Genomic DNA, 18,435 nt, shown 5'->3' on the forward strand with positions numbered 1-18,435 from the left:
ACCCTCACTGCGGTGGTCACGCCCAATCGGGTCATTATCTCCGCTTTCAATTTATCATAGTCCTGGGCGTCCTTCAGCTCCAGATCAAAGTACGCTTTCTGTGCATCCCCTGCCAGATAAGGTGCCACAAGCCCTGCCCAGGAATCTTTTGGCCATCCCTCTCTCTGCTGTCCTCTCAAAGGTCATAAGGAAGGCCTCAACATCGTCCTGTTTTGTCATTTTCTGCAGAAAGTGATTGGTGCGGGGAGTGGAATGGGTTGCAGCCCCCTGTGGCCCAATCCTGGTTGCAAGTGCTTCAACACTCTCTTTCAGCTCTTTAGTCACCTTTTCCTGCTCTTCTCTAAACATTTTATTTGTATCATGCTGGACCTGCAGTGCTTCCTGATGCATCCGCATAGCATCCTGGTGAGCCACCTGCAGCACCCTGGTCGCTTCCTGTTGGGCTATTACAGCCTGTAGTTTTTTTTTTTTTGGATAAAAAAATTCACTCAGCCAGTCTGGGTTTCATGAGGTGCTGCCCGCATTCTACACCAAATGTGACAAAACGCCTTGGCTGTACACATGTGCGGGTCTTCTCTGTGATCTTCTTAGGAGTAAAAACCAGTCATGACCCAGGGAGGAGGTTGCAAATACAGGGCTGTGCCTGTATGTTTACTTCAAACAAAACAAATCTGAAAACAAAACCTAACTCACACTGGAGTTGTAACTAATCTTACATAATCATTCTATTTTAAACAAAGTCTGGAATAAATAAGTCTTGGCTTTCTCCTTATGAGCTACCTCTGTTTTCCAGATAACTCACCCTATTGTCTCTCACTTCTCTCTCTCTCAGGCCCGCCTTATATACCTGGTGAATAATTGAGGAAGTAACACCAAGTGACCACATTAGGTGCTAGAATGGCTGCCTGAGGGTTTCTGGGGAGTGTAGTTGCCTAGGGTCGGTATTCTACCCTAGAGTACACACCTTGCAGCAGACCTGGCCTGACATATCTGCCATGTATGACCCTGCCCCTTGGTTTGTCACAATACATACATACATACATATACACGGAAAATAAATAATAGAATTATGAATCACAATAAGATGTAATGAAGTACAGAAAAAGAAAATGTAATAAAATGTGATCTTTAATACATACAAATAAAGAAAATAGGTATACCATTTCCAGATTCCTTTTTTGAAATACAATGACATGCATTACAAACGAGTATTTACATTATATTTACAGCCGGTGCTCGTGTGTCACTGTGTCCCTCAGGCTGTGGTTGGCGCTGACATATTGGGCAGAATGTGTCCCTTATTTTGGGCTAAAGCTTTCTGTGGAGGGGAACGTGGGTGAGTTTGTACCATTCTTGGGGGGCTCTGCCTTGTTGGGGCGGAGCTGTGATCCAGGTGAACAGCAGATCGGGCATAGGTGGGCATGTGGGCAGAGGAGTAGGAAGGCCGGTCAAGCAAATAAGCTTGCTAAGGTACGCAGCAGCAGCAAGCAGCCCCCCCATCCAGCCAGCCAGCCAGTCTGGCTGGCAGTGACTGAGTGGTTGACAGACGGCAAGCAACGGAATGTACGTGCTCTGTGATGTCATAGCAGTCAGCTGAGAGAGGCTCGTGATGTCATGGCTGAGCTGGCTGGCTGTCTGGCTGGCTGGCTCTGTGTGTGTGTGTGTGTGTGTGTGTGTGTGTGTGTGCGTGTGTCTGTCTGTCTGTCAATTCATTTCAATTCAATTCAAAGGTGCTTTATTGGCATGATCTATCACAATATTGCCAAAGCAGATACAAATGTTCTATCAATCAAGACAAAACATTGCAATACAAGATTCAGTGGAACAAATATAGTACACATTGAAATAAAATTAAGTAGGATATAAACCATATTTGTTGTTTGTATCAAAATTTGTGTCATGACATCAGAAAAATCACTGTTTTTATTTTGTTTTGCAAATGGAGTGCCACAGGCTGGTGTCTACACACTGTCTCGCAGGCTGTGGCAGGTGGATACATATTGCGCTGCTAAGAAGGCAGTGCGCTCCTCCTCTCCCAGCAGGACGGGGAGTTTGCAGCAATCGGGGATCATGCTGAACTCAGGGATATGCATTTTTAATATTTTAAAGTATGTCTCCCTGATTTTTGTGTATTTAGGGCAGGACAGCAGGAAATGCGCCTGTGTTTCGACCTCCCCTAGGTCACACTGGCTGCACAGCCGCTCTTCTCTGGCAACCCAGAATTTTCTGTAGCGGCCTTTTTCAATGGCGAGGCTGTGGTCACTGAGCCTGTATTTAGTTAGATTTTGTCTCTGTTTTATATTTTGGTTTTTTAAGTATTCAGCCAATGTAATGTTTCTATTCAGGGCCCGGTAGCATTCCAATTTGTTTTGTAATTCTAATTCGTGTCTCTAATCTTTTGTGTATTTGCTTTTCAGGTACATGTCAATTTTCCCAATTGTTGTTGTTTTGGTCATTGTGTGTTCGGGCTCTGTGAGCCTCAGAGCCGTGGGGGCGTTTCTGTGTACGTGTAAGATGTTTTTATTAAATTCTAGGTGGAATATTTCCATGGGGCTTTTGTCCCAATTGTTGTTATTGAGGTTCATGAGGGGACCCCACACTTCGCTCCCATATAGCAGGATTGGTTGGATGATGGAGTTTAATATTTTAATCCAAATAGTTATTGGTATTGTTGTTTTCCCAAATTGTGTCTTTATGGCATAAAATGCCCGGCGTGCCTTGTCTTTTAATGCGTTTATAGCCAGGCTGAAGCTCCCTGACGCACTGATGGTCAGGCCAAGGTAGTTGTATCTGGTGCAGTGCTCTAATCCAGTGCTGCCCAGAGTGAAGCGGTACCTGTTTCCCTGAGATGGGGCTTTTTTCTGGAAAACCATAACTCTGGTCTTGTCCAGATTGACTGCCAGGGCCCATTTCTGACAGTACTGCTCTAGCAGCGCCAGGTTCTGCTGAAGCCCCTGCTCTGTGGGCGACAGCAGCACCAGGTCGTCTGCGTAGAGCAGGAACTTGATCTCTGTGTCATGGAGAGTTAGGCTGCGGGCGTCAGACTGCTCCAACACTGTGGCCAACTCGATGATGTAGATGTTGAACAGTGTTGGACTCAGACTGCAGCCCTGTCTCACTCCCCGCCCCTGAGTGAAGAACTCTGTTCTTGAGTTGCCAATTTGAACTCCGCATTTGTTTTCAGAATACATTGATTTAATGATGTCATAAACTTTACCCCCTACACCACTCTGTAGAAGTTTATAAAATAATCCCTTGTGCCAGATTGAGTCAAATGCCTTTCTAAAGTCTACAAAACAGGCAAATATTTTTCCTTTATTGTTTTGGGTATATTTATTTATGAGGGTGTGTAGAGTGTAAATATGATCGGTTGTGCGGTGTTTTGGTAGGAAGCCAATCTGACTCTTATTCAGGACACTGTGCTTGGTAAGGAAGGCCAGTATCTGGGCGTTGATGATACTGCAGAACACCTTCCCCAGGTTACTGCTCACACAGCTGCCCCAGTAGTTATTGGGGTCTAATTTGTCTCCACTTTTAAAAATCGGGGTGATCAATCCTTGATTCCCGACCTCAGGGAAACACCCGGCTCTCAGCACCAGGTTAAAGAGTTTGAGCAGAGCCTCCTGCAGCTGCGGGCTGCTGTGCTTCAGCATCTCAGGGCTGATGCTGTCGGGGCCGCTGGCTTTCCTGGGTTTGAGGATTTTGAGTTGATGTTTTAGTTCCTGTATTGTAAATGGGTTATCTAAGGGATTTTGGTTATTCTTAATGATTTCTTCCAATTTATTTAGGTTTTTTAATATTTTAACCTGTTCTGGCTTTGGATTGTTTTCAACATTTTGGTAAAGTTTTTCAAAGTGTGTTTTCCAGATTTCTCCATTTTGAATTGGTATTTCATTTTTTGTTTTTGGGGTATTTATTCTGCCCATATAGTGGTCTTTTTTCTTACTGAGGAGTTGCTTGTAGTGCCGCAGGGCCTGGCAGTAGCTGAGGCGAGCCTCCTGGTTGTCGGGCTCTCTGTGTTTAGTGTTGGAGAGATGTCTCAGGTGTTTCCTAGAAGTTTCACACTCCTGGTCACACCACTGTTCTTTTTTTCTTTTAGACGATTTCATATTTTGGTTTTTAATTGTTTTAATGTTTGATTTTAAAGCCAGTCTCTCAAATATTTCATTCAGTGTTTTGGTGGCTGAGTTTATTCCGTTTTGGTTTATGTGATAGTGTGAGGATTGATATCTGTCTAACATGTTTTCAATCTCATCACTATTCAGGGCTCTTGTGTAGTTCTCTGTGCTGGGCTCTGACCATCTCTAACTGGGTGGCAGGGAGACCAGTTTTGTGGGAAGTTTGGCTCTGACTTGTGGCTGCGCTGATCTTTTTAGGTAAAGTGTTATTTGGCTGTGGTCTGATAGTGGAGATTGTTGTCTGACTATAAACGCATTGTTGGCTTGTGGGTCCAGGTCAGTTATGGCGTAGTCCACCACACTGCTGCCCAGAGCCGAGCAGTATGTGAATCTCCCCAGAGAGTACCCCCTGGTCCTGCCATTGATGATATATAGACCCAGGCTTTTACATAGGCGCACTACCTGCTTCCTGCTCTTGTTTACCACGCTGTCGTGGCTGTGTCAGTGTGGAGGTGTGTGTGTGGCACAGCGGGGAGTCTCCGAACAGGTGTGTGTTCCCCTCTGTATTGATGTAGTCCATCTCTCTGCCAGTCCTGGCATTGAGATCGCCACACAGCAGTACAGAGCCCAGGGTCTGGAAGTGGCAGATTTCGTTTTGAAGCTCATGAAAGCCTTCCTCATTATAGTAGGGGGAGTCTGCGGGTGGCATATAAATTGCACATAGGTATATATCTGTGTTATTTTGTAGGGTGTCTTTTCTGATTTTCATCCACAGGTGTGTGTCTCCTCTCTGTACTGGGCATAGGGCTGCTCGGAGCTCCTCCCTGTACCACACGATAATCCCCCACGAGGCCCTGCCACACCTGACTTTGGGTTTTTTATAGGAGGGCACAATCAGCTCCCTGTATCCATTGTATCCATCCAGTGTATAGACATATCTGCACAGCACCAAGTCTCTACAAGAATGAAAACATCTGAACTATTTACAGTGTTGATCAGTTCAGGGCCTGTGCTCTTCATTCCAAAAGTTGAGGAGCGTAAACCCTGCATATTCCAACTGCTTATTTTAAAGGACATGTTAATATATTTTATTATACTTGTCTCTTCTACATAAGAAAGTTTAATTTGTGGTCTACAACTGATATTATATTACTATTAATAATTATATATGGATATACATAATAATCACTCAAAGATTTTATCTTTGCATCAAAATATCAGAATAATTAAATCACATTTTTTCTTACTCTCCATCTCCACAACCATATATATGTGTGTTGAGGCTCAGTTAACTCAGCAGTGTGGTACAGATGACACTGAGGAGTTGCCTTATCTGGGCCAGCTGGGCAGCATCGGGCCTCCAGGCTCTGGAAGCCGCTGCTGCGTGGCTGTGTGGCTGTGCTGGTCCCCGGCTGTCCGCTCTGCTGTGCTGGACGGGCCCTCTGGGGATGGGGGGGTGGGGAATGGGGCCGCGGGGTCTCAGGGGCTGGGATGTGGCCGGGGGCTGGGGGGTTTGCTCCTGGTCTCGAGGTGGGGGTGTGTGGGGTTTCGGCCCAGGGTTGTGTCCTTGAGGACCTTTGAGATGATCCTCACACCCGTCTTGTTGAGGTGGACGTGGTCATACAGGTGATGTGGCTGGATGTCTCAGTGGTGTGCCAGGTGGACGTTGGGGAGGAGGGCACATCTTCGGGACACTTCTGCGTTGATGGCCTGGATGATGTGCAGGGGCACGTCTGTGCGGGGCAGCAGTGTGGAGATGGAAATTTTGGCAGTTGGGAATTCCTCTGTGGCTTTCGTTGCTACCTGTCTCAGGGCTGAGGCCACATCGCCCCTGCGGGCACTCAGGTCGTTAGTGCCGGTGTGGATGAGGATGTGTTTGACTTGGCAAAGCCTCCTCTTGGAGAGCAGCTCCAGGGCTCTCTGTGCTGTGGAGCACCAAAGCTTTTTCACTTTTCGCCCAGGGAAGAGGCGCCTCTCAACCAGGAACTTCCCATTGGATTCGCTCAGAATGACCACCTCTGCGTTGACCTGCCACTCCGGGTTTGCGTCGGGAGTGGTGGGGGCAGCGGGTGTGTTTTGGGGGAGTGGCGTTTCAGGGGGTTGTGTATTAGTGGCAGGTCTGGTGATAGTGGGTGTGTCAGGAGTGGTGGGGAGTGTGGGTGGATCAGTGGGTGCGTCAGGGGTTGGAGGTGTTGTGGGGTCAGTGCAGTGCAGTCTCTGTGCTCCAGTGATGTGTAGCTCCTCTCTTAGCTCCTCCAGCTGGCTCTGCAGGCTCCTTAGCTGGCTGTGCTGGGGTGTCCTGGTCAGCTCCTCCCTCGCTCTGCGCAGCTCCGTCCTCAGGGTTTGGCTCTGCTCCTCCAGGTCTCTCACTGCTGCTCTCAGCTCATGGATCTCAGCCTTGTGCTGCATCTTTAGTCTGTGCATCTCATCCCGGAGCTGATCGCACAAGGAGGTCTGGGCCAGGGTGCTCAAGGTCTGCTCCCTGAACTCCGCAAACTCCAGCTCCAGCACTGATAGGCATTCCTTTAGTGTTTTAATGTTGCTGGAGAGTTTTGGGGAGACAGGGGGGCAGTCTGTGGGAGATGGGGCACTGTCTGGCTCCGTGTGGCTGGGGGCAGACTGCAGGGTGGCCGGCTCTGGCTCTTGTTTCTCTACCTCAGTCTGCTGCTTTGAGGTGTGGAAGCCGAGAGCTAATTGGTCCAGGCTGCTCTCGCTGCCCTGCACCATGATGGTCCCGTTGTGGTATACATTAAAAGTGAGCATCACACTGTCTGTGTCTTTCTCTACCAGCACTGAGATCTGCCTGCCTCTGCTAATGCCCCTCTTGTTGTTATTGGGGTATGTCTGGCACAGGGTTTTGTGAAAGGCGGTGTAGAACAGTAGATTGTTCTTGACCCTGTTTTCTCCTTTACCGGTGTAGTCTAGGATGAGGGTCTCAGGAGATGCTCTCATCACAGCTTGTTTGTAGTCCTTCTTAGCCTGTGCAGAGCGAATGTCTTCAGGGTATCGGATTTCAAAAGGCAGCTCTGCAGTCAGACTGCTGTTCGATAGATTTCTATCAGTCTCAGTGGCAGTTGGGCTCTCTCCTACTGTCACTCTATTCAAATCGGAGCTCTGCATTTTCATTGGCTGAGTCAACTACTGAGAATGCTTATTTATTTTATTAATACATATTTTTTTGTTTAATTATTTGTCTCTTACCTCCAATTCTTGTCTTCAGCTTTTCTTTTCTGACTTTTCTTCCTGAACTGTCTCTCTGCTTTCTTCTTTTTGTGTTTCTCTTAAAATTATTATTTTTTGAATACTTTTTCTTCTGAATTTCTATTCCATGTCTTCTGTGTATGTTTATAGTGCTATATATTCATTTGTAAATCACAAATTAAATCCGCTTATGTATAAAAACAAATGTTTTTTAGGAGCTCATATTCCTCCCTCTCTCTCTCTCTCTCTCTCTCTCTCTCTCTCTCTCTCTCTCTCTCTCTCTCTCAATTAATTTCATTTGTATTGTCAAAGCAATTGGACATACATACACATACATACATATACACTCACCTAAAGGATTATTAGGAACACCTGTTCAATTTCTCATTAATGCAATTATCTAATCAACCAATCACATGGCAGTTGCTTCAATGCATTTAGGGGTGTGGTCCTGGTCAAGACAATCTCCTGAACTCCAAACTGAATGTCTGAATGGGAATGAAAGGTGATTTAAGCAATTTTGAGCGTGGCATGGTTGTTGGTGCCAGACGGGCCGGTCTGAGTATTTCACAATCTGCTCAGTTACTGGGATTTTCACGCACAACCATTTCTAGGGTTTACAAAGAATGGTGTGAAAAGGGAAAAACATCCAGTATGCGGCAGTCCTGTGGGCGAAAATGCCTTGTTGATGCTAGAGCTCAGAGGAGAATGGGCCGACTCGATTCAAGCTGATAGAAGAGCAACTTTGACTGAAATAACCACTCGCTACAACCGAGGTATGCAGCAAAGCATTTGTGATGCCACAACACATACAACCTTGAGGCGGATGGGCTACAACAGCAGAAGACCCCACTGGGTACCACTCATCTCCACTACAAATAGGAAAAAGAGGTGAGACATTCAGATGGTAGAGTCAGAATTTGGTGTAAACAGAATGAGAACATGGATCCATCATGTCTTGTTACCACTGTGCAGGCTGGTGGTGGTGGTGTAATGGTGTGGGGGATGTCTTCTTGGCACACTTTAGGCCCCTTAGTGCCAATTGGGCATCGTTTAAATGCTACGGCCTACCTGAGCATTGTTTCTGACCACGTCCATCCCTTTTTGACCACCATGTACCCATCCTCTGATGGCTACTTCCAGCAGGATAATGCACCATGTCACAAAGGTCGAATCATTTCAAATTGGTTTCTTGAACATGACAATGAGTTCACTGTACTAAACTGGCCCCCACAGTCACCAGATCTCAACCCAATAGAGCATCTTTGGGATGTGGTGGAACGGGAGCTTCGTGCCCTGGATGTGCATCCCACAAATCTCCATCAACTGCAAGATGCTATCCTATCAATATGGGCCAACATTTCTAAAGAATGCTTTCAGCACCTTGTTGAATCAATGCCACGTAGAATTAAAGCAGTTCTGAAGGCGAAAGGGGGTCAAACACAGTATTAGTATGGTGTTCCTAATAATCCTTTAGGTGAGTTCATCGTAGCTCTTAATACTCTCTTTCTGTCTGGAGGAGATATAATTGAAGTATTGTACACGTACCCGGCTACATTCAACACCCATTGCTGCACTGATATTTTTCCCTCCATTTTTCTTTATCCATTTTTTTTTTGCTGGAAGTTCCGTCAATACCCGCCAACCTTTAAGAGACATCATGCAGCCAGGCCTTTCGGCTTGTGGCCACACCGTCCTGAATGCGTCCGATCTCGTCAGATCTCGGAAGCTAAATGGGGCAGGGCCTGGTCAGTACTTGGATGGGAGACCTCCTAGAAATACCAGGTGCTGCAAGCTTTTTACGTCTCCTGGGTAACTTTATCATAGCTCTTAATACTCTCTTTCAGTCTGCAGGAGATATAATTGAAGAATTGTACACGTACCCGGCTACTTTCAACACCCATTCCTGCACTGATATTTTTCCTTCCATTTTTCTATTTTTTTTTTTTTTTCTTTTTGCTGGAAGTTCCGTCAATACCCGCCGACCTTTAAGAGACATCATGCAGCCAGGCCTTTCGGCTTGTGGCCACACCGTCCTGAATGCGCCCGATCTCGTCAGATCTCGGAAGCTAAACGGGGCAGGGCCTGGTCAGTACTTGGATGGGAGACCTCCTAGAAATACCAGGTGCTGCAAGCTTTTTACGTCTCCTGGGTAACTTCATCGTAGCTCTTAATACTCTCTTTCTGTCTCCAGGAGATATAATTGAAGAATTGTACACGTACCCGGCTACTTTCAACACCCTTTGCTGCACTGGTATATTTCCCTCTATTTTTCTTTTTTTTTTTTGCTGGCAGTTCCGTCAATACCCGCCAGCCTTTAAGAGACATCATGCAGCCAGGCATCTCGGCTTGCGGCCACACCATCCTGAACGCGCCCGATCTCGTCAGATCTCGGAAGCTAAACGGGGCAGGACCTGGTCAGTACATGAATGTGAGACCTCCTGGAAATACCTAGTGCTGCAAGCTTTTACGTCTCCTGGGTAACTTTATCGTAGCTCTTAATACTCTCTCTCTGTCTGGAGGAGATATAATTGAAGTATTGTACACGTATCCAGCTACTGTCAACACCCTTTGCTGCACTGATATTTTTCCATCCATTTTTCTTTTTTCTTTTTTTCTTTTTTTTTTTTGCTGGAAGTTCCGTCAATACCCGCCAACCTTTAAGAGACATCATGCAGCCAGGCCTTTCGGCTTGTGGCCACACCGTCCTGAATGCGCCCGATCTCGTCAGATCTCGGAAGCTAAACGGGGCAGGGCCTGGTCAGTACTTGGATGGGAGACCTCCTGGAAATACCAGGTGCTGCAAGCTTTTACGTCTCCTGGGTAACTTTATCGTAGCTCTTAATACTCTCTTTCAGTCTGCAGGAGATATAATTGAAGAATTGTACACGTACCCGGCTACTTTCAACACCCTTTCCTGCACTGATATTTTTCCTTCCATTTTTCTATTTTTTTTTTTTTTTCTTTTTGCTGGAAGTTCCGTCAATACCCGCCAACCTTTAAGAGACATCATGCAGCCAGGCCTTTCGTCTTGTGGCCACACCGTCCTGAATGCGCCCGATCTCGTCAGATCTCGGAAGCTAAACGGGGCAGGACCTGGTCAGTACATGAATGTGAGACCTCCTGGAAATACCTAGTGCTGCAAGCTTTTACGTCTCCTGGGTAACTTTATCGTAGCTCTTAATACTCTCTCTCTGTCTGGAGGAGATATTATTGAAGAATTGTACACGTATCCAGCTACTGTCAACACCCTTTGCTGCACTGATATTTTTCCCTCCATTTTTCTTTTTTCTTTTTTTTTTTGCTGGAAGTTCCGTCAATACCCGCCAGCCTTAAAGAGACATCATGCAGCCAGGCATCTCTAATTTCTAATTTTCCTTCTACACATATATACATACATACATACATATGTAGCGTTATGTTGGGTGTATTTGGATAAGAGCATTTTAGCTCTGAGCTGAAGCACTGATCTAAAGAAGACCTCTCCCCCCCCAAAGTTATCAGATTTCCTTAGCTCATCAGCTTGGAACTGGTTTGCATCAAAGTGACAGTTTTGGGGAGGATGGCACCGAGAAGAGGCCAAATAGTTTGGAATTCTGCTATGAGATGTCTGGAGAAAGGGGCCTGTAGGTGATAAAAACTCTTTGAAGTGGATGAGAGCCGAAATCCCGACATAGAGCTACGAACCCAGGCCAACCGGCATTTCCAAAAGATGGCATGGATTGACATCAGTCATAAATAAAGCCTCCCTCCAATAGGACACTAGGGGCTGAAACCGAAATCCAATCTCAAGAACTCAGGGACCAATCACCTACTGATCTGACAGACTATAAGGAACAGCGGACAGTCTTTCTCTCTCTCTCTCTCTCACCTGAACCAGAAACTCGCTGCCACAGCTCAACCTGTAGCTCTGTTGCCAGAACCGGAATCAGAAACCAACCAAGTCTTTGCCGGCAACAGAAGAGTTAAACTGGGAGAAGGAGATTGAGCGAAGAATTATTTTAAAGGACTTTATTAAATAAATAACTTCACAGACCCACCTGATCAGTGGAGTTTTACAGCTGGACAATTGACTAAGTCGACTGAATACGAAAGTGTCAGTCACTTAAATAGCTATTTGAGTCTTAAGAAACTTGACCCTTGGAACAAACAGGGCCCTGCTTTCCTCAAAGACTTCGTCTTCAAGTAACTACGGTGGAACCCTGCTTACAAAGAAGATTTTGTGCACAACCTTGGAGCCTTCAAACCAATGGAAAATCTGTTTGGAAAAGACTCTACATTCGCGAAACCCCAACTTCCAGGTGCATCGACTGAGTGGAAGTTCTTGGACAAAGCCGAACCGGACTGCCTTTGTTCCAAACCACACGGACCTCGTGCCGTGTGCTGTTATCTGAGCCCGAAGCCAGAGAGGCCTCTCTGCGACGAAGTTCACATAAGTTTAACAGTTTGGAGTTTGTGATTCATGACATTTGAGAAATCAATTAGAAATGTTAATCTGTGATTCATAACTCTAGAATGTGTAATATCATTTAGTTTTCTTAAATATAAATGTGAGTTGCATTAAACTGTTTTGTTGATAATTTTAGAAATAAAATCTGTCAACGCCGAGAAATATCTTCTCATTCCTGTTTAACTGTTTAGTCTGAAATTGACACAAGTTAATAGACATTAGATTATTGGTGGCCCTGCCTATCCTTAATCATTGAATAATAATCAGTTAAGGGAAATTGTGGTAACAAATAGGATCTTTCTCGGCACCTAAACGTAAATGAGACTGATATATATATAACGAGAAGTTACCTGACATAAATACTAACCTGCGTAGTTATTTAATGTCTGACTAATAATACTAACGAGAGACTCACCTTCGTCTTACTAACCGGTATTGTAGTCAATGTGTTTATAACCTTTTTTGTTTAACGATTTGTTAAACGGAATGTACGTGCTCTGTGATGTCATAGCAGTAAGCTGAGAGAGGCTCGTCATGTCATCGCTGAGCTGGCTGGCTGGCTCTCTGTGTGTGTGTGTGTGTGTGTGTGTGTGTGTGTGTGTCTCTCTGTCTGTCTGTCTGTCTGTCTGTCTCTCTCTCTCTTACTCTCTCTCTCTCCCTCTCAATTCAATTCATTTGTATTGTCAAAGCAATTGGACATGCATACATACATACATACATATATATGGAAAATAAACAATATGTGTACATCTCTTTCTGCATTAGTGGTGCCCTCACAGATGTGCAAGTTACATGACAGACAGACAGACAGACACACACACACTTTCACACACAGACAGACAGACACAGACACACACAGACACACACACACATACTTTGACAGACAGACAGACAGACACACGCATATTATGGGTCTTTGTTGGGTAGTGAAATGGGTAGCATCAGTCGCAGTGTGGGTAATGTCAGGGAGCCAATCATAGTCCCCGTTATTTGCATATCGTGGCGCAAAGCATTCTGGGAAAAGCAACTAAACACGTTTAGTCATGTATTTGTCCATAGTTTACACATGAGATGAAAGAGACAGTATGACGTATTGAGCACCTGGGATTCCTCATGTGTATGTGAGGGGCAGAGGAACCGGATCCCAAGTGTGCGTCCCAGGTGCTATAGGTTTCAAAGCATGCAGGGGAATAGGCACCCCACCCTGACCCAAAGAAGACTGGATAGGGAGATATAAATAGCAATGGGGAGACTCTTGTACTTGGTGTGGCTCTATCCATATAGTGGGGCCAGCAGGTGCAGCAATAGAAGCTCAGCCTGGGGAGACTGGATTTAGCATTTCCTCTCCATTTTGATAACTATCCATAATCATTTCTGCAAAATACTTCTATGAAACCTATGTATGTTTTTTACTTGTACTATATTATACTATCAAGTATCAGTGTACACATACAATGTGACCTGTTACATTAATACAGAGGCCACGGAAGGCCAGATCACTAATAGCCACTGTCCCCTGATATTACACTTTTTTACAATCACTTTGGCACTCATTTCAGAACCTTGATGTCATTTTTCAAAACTCTAGACACTAAACTCACACCCGATGATCAAAATGCACATTTTTCAAAACTCTAACACTTTTTTACAATTGCTTGGATACAATACACATCAACCTCAGATCATTTGTTCATTGAACTAAAATGACACAACTTAACATCAAAGTATTACCATTTCAAAATGCAATTCACACATTACATCTGAGATCACTGTCTATTCATTTCATTACAAAGATCTAACTATCAATTGATACAGCTGCTCAAAATGATAAGTGACTGTTGCATTACTCTTAATGCATAATTTTATGGAAACTGACAAACAATATTCCATGTTTCGATCATGAAAGTTTCAGGATAATGAGATCCATTGACATCAATAAACGAGGAGCATGAACCAGTTGGACTACATTATCTATGGATGTAATATTTCATCATCATTCATCATCATGTAGCACTTTTCCACACCATGTTTGCAGTGTGGAAGGAAAGTTAGAAAATTTTTCTCTAATACCTGTTTTTCTCTCTTGTATACTTAAGAAAGATAAGGTCAAGCTAGAAGGTCAGGCCAGAAGGTAGTTTGATTTCTGTTTGTTATTTACGATGAGAATCTTGGAGACAATGTCAAACAGTATGATTGAAGTGCCTGCTCCCTAATCCATGTGTTGATCTATGAACTCTGTCCTATAATGATATAAATTCTGCTTAGCTAACTTTTAAGATAACATAGTAATGACTTTCTGATTATAACCAGCTCTTTGATTTTTGTGTATAAAAGCTCTGACTGTTAAAATGAAGGCAGAGCGACTTTGGGATCTACTTGAGTCACTGTTCCTCTCCACGCTGCGTGTATTAAAGGCATTGCAACTAACGCTCCAACCTGGTTGAAGATGATTGTTCTTCCACATCAGATTTGACATTACTGTATGTATGCAGGCCCTTGTAATTGCTTTTCCAATACTGCCAACTGGTTATTGATGATTGATTTCACATTGTGGTACGAGTATCGAGTGAAATGAGTGCTATCCACCCCAGCAACACAGTGATAACATGGAGCCGGCAAGTCATCCAGGTCACAATAGAGGTCAAGCAGTGGGAGGAGGAAGACGTGGTGGTCAAAGGAATGGAAGGGGACATGCACCCCTTCTGAGAGGTGGTCGTGGGCCTCGTCATAGAGGAGGGCTTAGGCCTCACCAGAGAGGCAGCCATGGGCCTCATTTGAGAGGTGTTGGGGGAACGTGGTAGAGGACAAGGCCACGGACCAGACAGCGGCAGCAACAGCAAATAGTGTCCAGTGAAATCCGAGAAATAGTTGTAGAGCATGTTGTAAATCATGGCATGACCATGACTGAGGCAGCTACAATGATTCAATCAAACCTCAGAATCAACTCAGGATCAACTGTGGCCTCAATCATCAGAAATTTCCGTACTGAGAAGCGGCAAGTCTTCAGCATGCACTAAACATTAGGCTACTCTCAATTGTCAAATGACTGTATACTGCATACCAATGTGTAGCACAGAGTATAGTGTGCCTTTTGAAAGAAATGCAGACAGAGTGAAGCAGCTGATGACTGAGTATGTTCAGGTATGTTCAGTTTCAAGATGCCTCTTGTGAAAAATGGTTGTGAGAACCTGAACCTGAACACAGGGCTGATGGAAATTCAGAAGTACAGTAATCAATCCTTTGTTTTACACTAAGCCAGGTGAGGAACACTGCAGTTGACATTTTACTGTAGTTTTGTTCTTTTTTGTAGCTAATTATTGTTGCATGGCTTCAAAGAAACCTATGGTGTGATTTGATTGTATTGCATCAATACATTTCAGATTTTGTTCAATGATTCCACTGTGTCTGTAGTATTCTCTCTACTAGTCCTTTTACAGTGATGTATTTATGTGTAGTACCATAATGAAACATGTATCACATATTTTGTACTACAATATTTAATGATTGTACGAACAACTACACAGTGAAACTATCGGTATCTTCTGTGTGGGTGATCTAAATAAATGTTACTATGGTATTTCATGATAAATGAATTATTTGAACCAACAAGTCTGCAAGTGCAAGGTTTCTTTAAAGATATGAATGCACAATGCAATGTTTTGAACATTGGACAGCCTGTGTTACAAGTGATGACCGTTTTGAGTTTTGTGTCTAGAGTTTTGAAAAATGACATCAAGGTTCTGAAATTAGTGACAAAGTGATTGTAAAAAACTGTATATTCATCCTATTTAATGTGCTCTTTTAAAATGTACTTTTCTTTTTTATGTTGCCATTTCTGTTCTACCAATGTTTCAGTTGTTAGCCAAAGATTGACAGAGTACATCTCATACACACAGGCCAGACAGCAAGGATTTCTTTTTGAAATTCAATTACAAATGCTGCATGAACTCATCAATACGATTAGAGCTCCTGAAAGCAATATAACTAACTCACTCTACAGCATCTCATTAGCAGTGAAAAGAAACCAAGAAAGTTGGGACAGTCGACTGTTTACCACTATGTAACATCACCTTTTCTTTTAATAACACTTATTAAGCACTTGGGCACTGAAGACACCACTTGGTTAAGTTTAGCAAGTGGGATTTCCCCCCATTCATCCATTATGCATTTCCTCAGCTGCGCAACTGCACAGGGCCTTCGTTGTCTTAATTTGCACTTCATAGTGCGCCACACATTCTCAATTCGGAGACAGGTCAGGACTGCAGGCAGGCCATGCTAGCACCCGCACTCTCTGCCTATGCAACCATGCGCTTGAAATCTGGGCAGAATGTGGTTTGGCGTTATCCTGCTGAAAAATGCAGGGACGTCCCTGGAAAAGACGATGTCTGGATGGCAGCATATGTTGCTCCAAAATGTGTACATCTCTTTCTGCAAAAATGGTGCCCTCACAGATGTGCGAGTTACATGACAGACAGACACTCATACACACTGTCACACCCACACACACACACACACTTTCACAGACAGACACACGCACACACACTCACTTTCACACAGAGACAGACACACAAACACAGAGACAGACACACACACACTCACTTTCACACAGAGACACACAAACACATACACTTTCACACAGACACACACACACATACATACATACATACATATATAAGGAAAAGAAACAATACATTTAAAAATCACAAAAAGATGTAATAAAGTACAGAAAATCTAAATGTAATAAAATGTGATCTTTAATACACACAAATATGTATGGCTGGTCGGATGCGTCTTGGACTCGGGTTCCTCTTCATTACGTATAATGCTTTTGCCTTTTGCTATAGCTTTCCGTGGAGGGGATCGTGGGTGAGTTTGTACCATTCTTGGGAGGCTCTGCCTTGTTGGGGCGGAGCTGTGATCCAGGTGAACAGCAGATCGGACATAGGTGGGCATGTGGGCGGAGGAGGAAGGCCGGTCAAGCAAATAAGCTTGCTAAGGTACGCAGCAGCAGCAAGCAGCCCCACCATCCAGTCAGCCAGCCAGTCTGGCTGGCAGTGACTGAGTGGTTGACAGACGGCAAGCAACGGAATGTACGTGCTCTGTGATGTCATAGGAGTCACCTGAGAGAGATGTTTGTGATGTCATCGCTGAGCTGGCTGGCTCTGTGTGTCTTGCTGGCTGTGTGTGTGTGTGTGAGAGAGAGAGAGACTTTTTGACTTTTATCAGACTTCATTGCCTGTTTGCAACACGCAATAATTCATACAAAAGAAAATAAATAAATAAATAAAAAATAGTGTTCCCCTTTGTTTGTCTCCCCCCAACAAGCATTAACTCCGCCACTGATCTGTACACTTTTAAAGAAAGCAACCCAATACACACAACAAAACAACCATCAAATACTAAACCCTATAAATGAATTACATAATAAAAACCAACTCCCCGTCATACAATTCACAAAGGGCATCATTAATACACCAGACCTGTTCAAAACTCTCCAAATCATTCATCAGCCTGTAATAGTTAAACTCTAGTCTGACTCTGCACTTGACCAGCATGGCAAACACTCTCACTGCATCCTCACTGCCCTCCCCACACACTCTGTTCTTCCTAGTCTTATAGACGGCCATTTTAGCCTGGCCCAGCAAGAAGTTTACCAGCTGGTCCACATGTTTGGTCCTTCTGGTGTATCGCGCCCCTAAAATAAAAACCTTTGTGTTAAAAATCAGGTTAAGATCAGTAAAAAGACGAGTTAAAAGACTAAAAATGGGTGACAACCGAGAACAAGTGCTGAAACAGTGAAACACGGTCTCTCTCTGAGCACAGAATGGGCAGGCGTCGGACACAGCAGGGTTAAGAACAGTAATAAAAGAATTGACAGCAATAATGGTGTGTAACACCCTCCACTGCAGATTGCCAGCTCTCTTATTGAGGGGGGCTTGTACAGGCTTCTCCAGGCGGGCGCAGTGTCTTCCCCCAGCCCCAGCCTGTAAAGTAATTTTAGGAATCACAAAGAAACAGTTGAAAGTGCTAAATAAGTATTTTGATGCACCATATTAATTTAGGAAATTTACATGTTGTTTTTCATCAGCTTCTGTATCTGATGGCTCCACATCACTGGCTGGATTGACAGCAACGACACTCTAAAAAAAGAAGTGTTAAGTTTGAGCATTCAGGACTTGTTTTGAAGATCCTGAATATCACTGGTCCACAATTTATCTGTGAAACTATGGGTTAATCTCCATATACAAAATACTTTTCACACACACTTTAAATTTACAACTAAATTTACATGTTGATGTCTTTCGTCAGCTTCTGTATTTGATGGCTCAATATAACTGGTTGCATTAACAGCAACGGCACACTACAAGAAAATAACATTATATTTAAACATTCAGGACTGGTTTAGCATCACCTCGAATATCCCTAGCCCTTGAGGTCGATTGTTATTGTGGTCTTCAAGACCAGTGCTTCTCAACCTTAGTCCTGGAGGAGGCCCACTGTCTGCTGATTTTCATTACAACAACATTGTAGGTTATATCAGTGACTGTGGTCCTAAAGTACCCCTATGCCTGCTGTTTTTTTTCCAGTTGAGCTCTTAATTACCTAATTGGCTTAACTGAAGCCATTTAACCCTTTTCCCAGGTCTTTGGTTGTTGATGAGTTACA

At 44.1% G+C, this 18,435-nt stretch overlaps 3 non-coding genes and 3 pseudogenes across 3 annotated transcripts; all 6 read left to right on the plus strand.

Annotated features, from left to right (window-relative positions):
- Positions 1-8,997: 8,997 nt before the first annotated feature.
- On the plus strand, positions 8,998-9,116 carry LOC136730027 (uncharacterized; annotated as a pseudogene).
- Positions 9,117-9,337: 221 nt separating this feature from the next.
- LOC136729870 (5S ribosomal RNA) lies at positions 9,338-9,456 on the plus strand. The gene has a single exon (XR_010809132.1). It is a non-coding gene; the product is annotated as a 5S ribosomal RNA (ribosomal RNA).
- Positions 9,457-9,666: 210 nt separating this feature from the next.
- On the plus strand, positions 9,667-9,785 carry LOC136730210 (uncharacterized; annotated as a pseudogene).
- A 224-nt stretch (positions 9,786-10,009) lies between these two features.
- Positions 10,010-10,128, plus strand: LOC136729935 (5S ribosomal RNA). The gene has a single exon (XR_010809194.1). It is a non-coding gene; the product is annotated as a 5S ribosomal RNA (ribosomal RNA).
- Positions 10,129-10,348: 220 nt separating this feature from the next.
- Positions 10,349-10,467, plus strand: LOC136730294 (uncharacterized; annotated as a pseudogene).
- Positions 10,468-16,563: 6,096 nt separating this feature from the next.
- On the plus strand, positions 16,564-16,678 carry LOC136729869 (U5 spliceosomal RNA). Its single transcript, XR_010809131.1, has one exon. It is a non-coding gene; the product is annotated as a U5 spliceosomal RNA (small nuclear RNA).
- The last annotated feature ends 1,757 nt before the right edge of the window (positions 16,679-18,435 follow it).

This window comes from Amia ocellicauda, unplaced genomic scaffold (assembly GCF_036373705.1).
Source record: "Amia ocellicauda isolate fAmiCal2 unplaced genomic scaffold, fAmiCal2.hap1 HAP1_SCAFFOLD_31, whole genome shotgun sequence".
Lineage (NCBI taxonomy): Eukaryota > Metazoa > Chordata > Actinopteri > Amiiformes > Amiidae > Amia > Amia ocellicauda.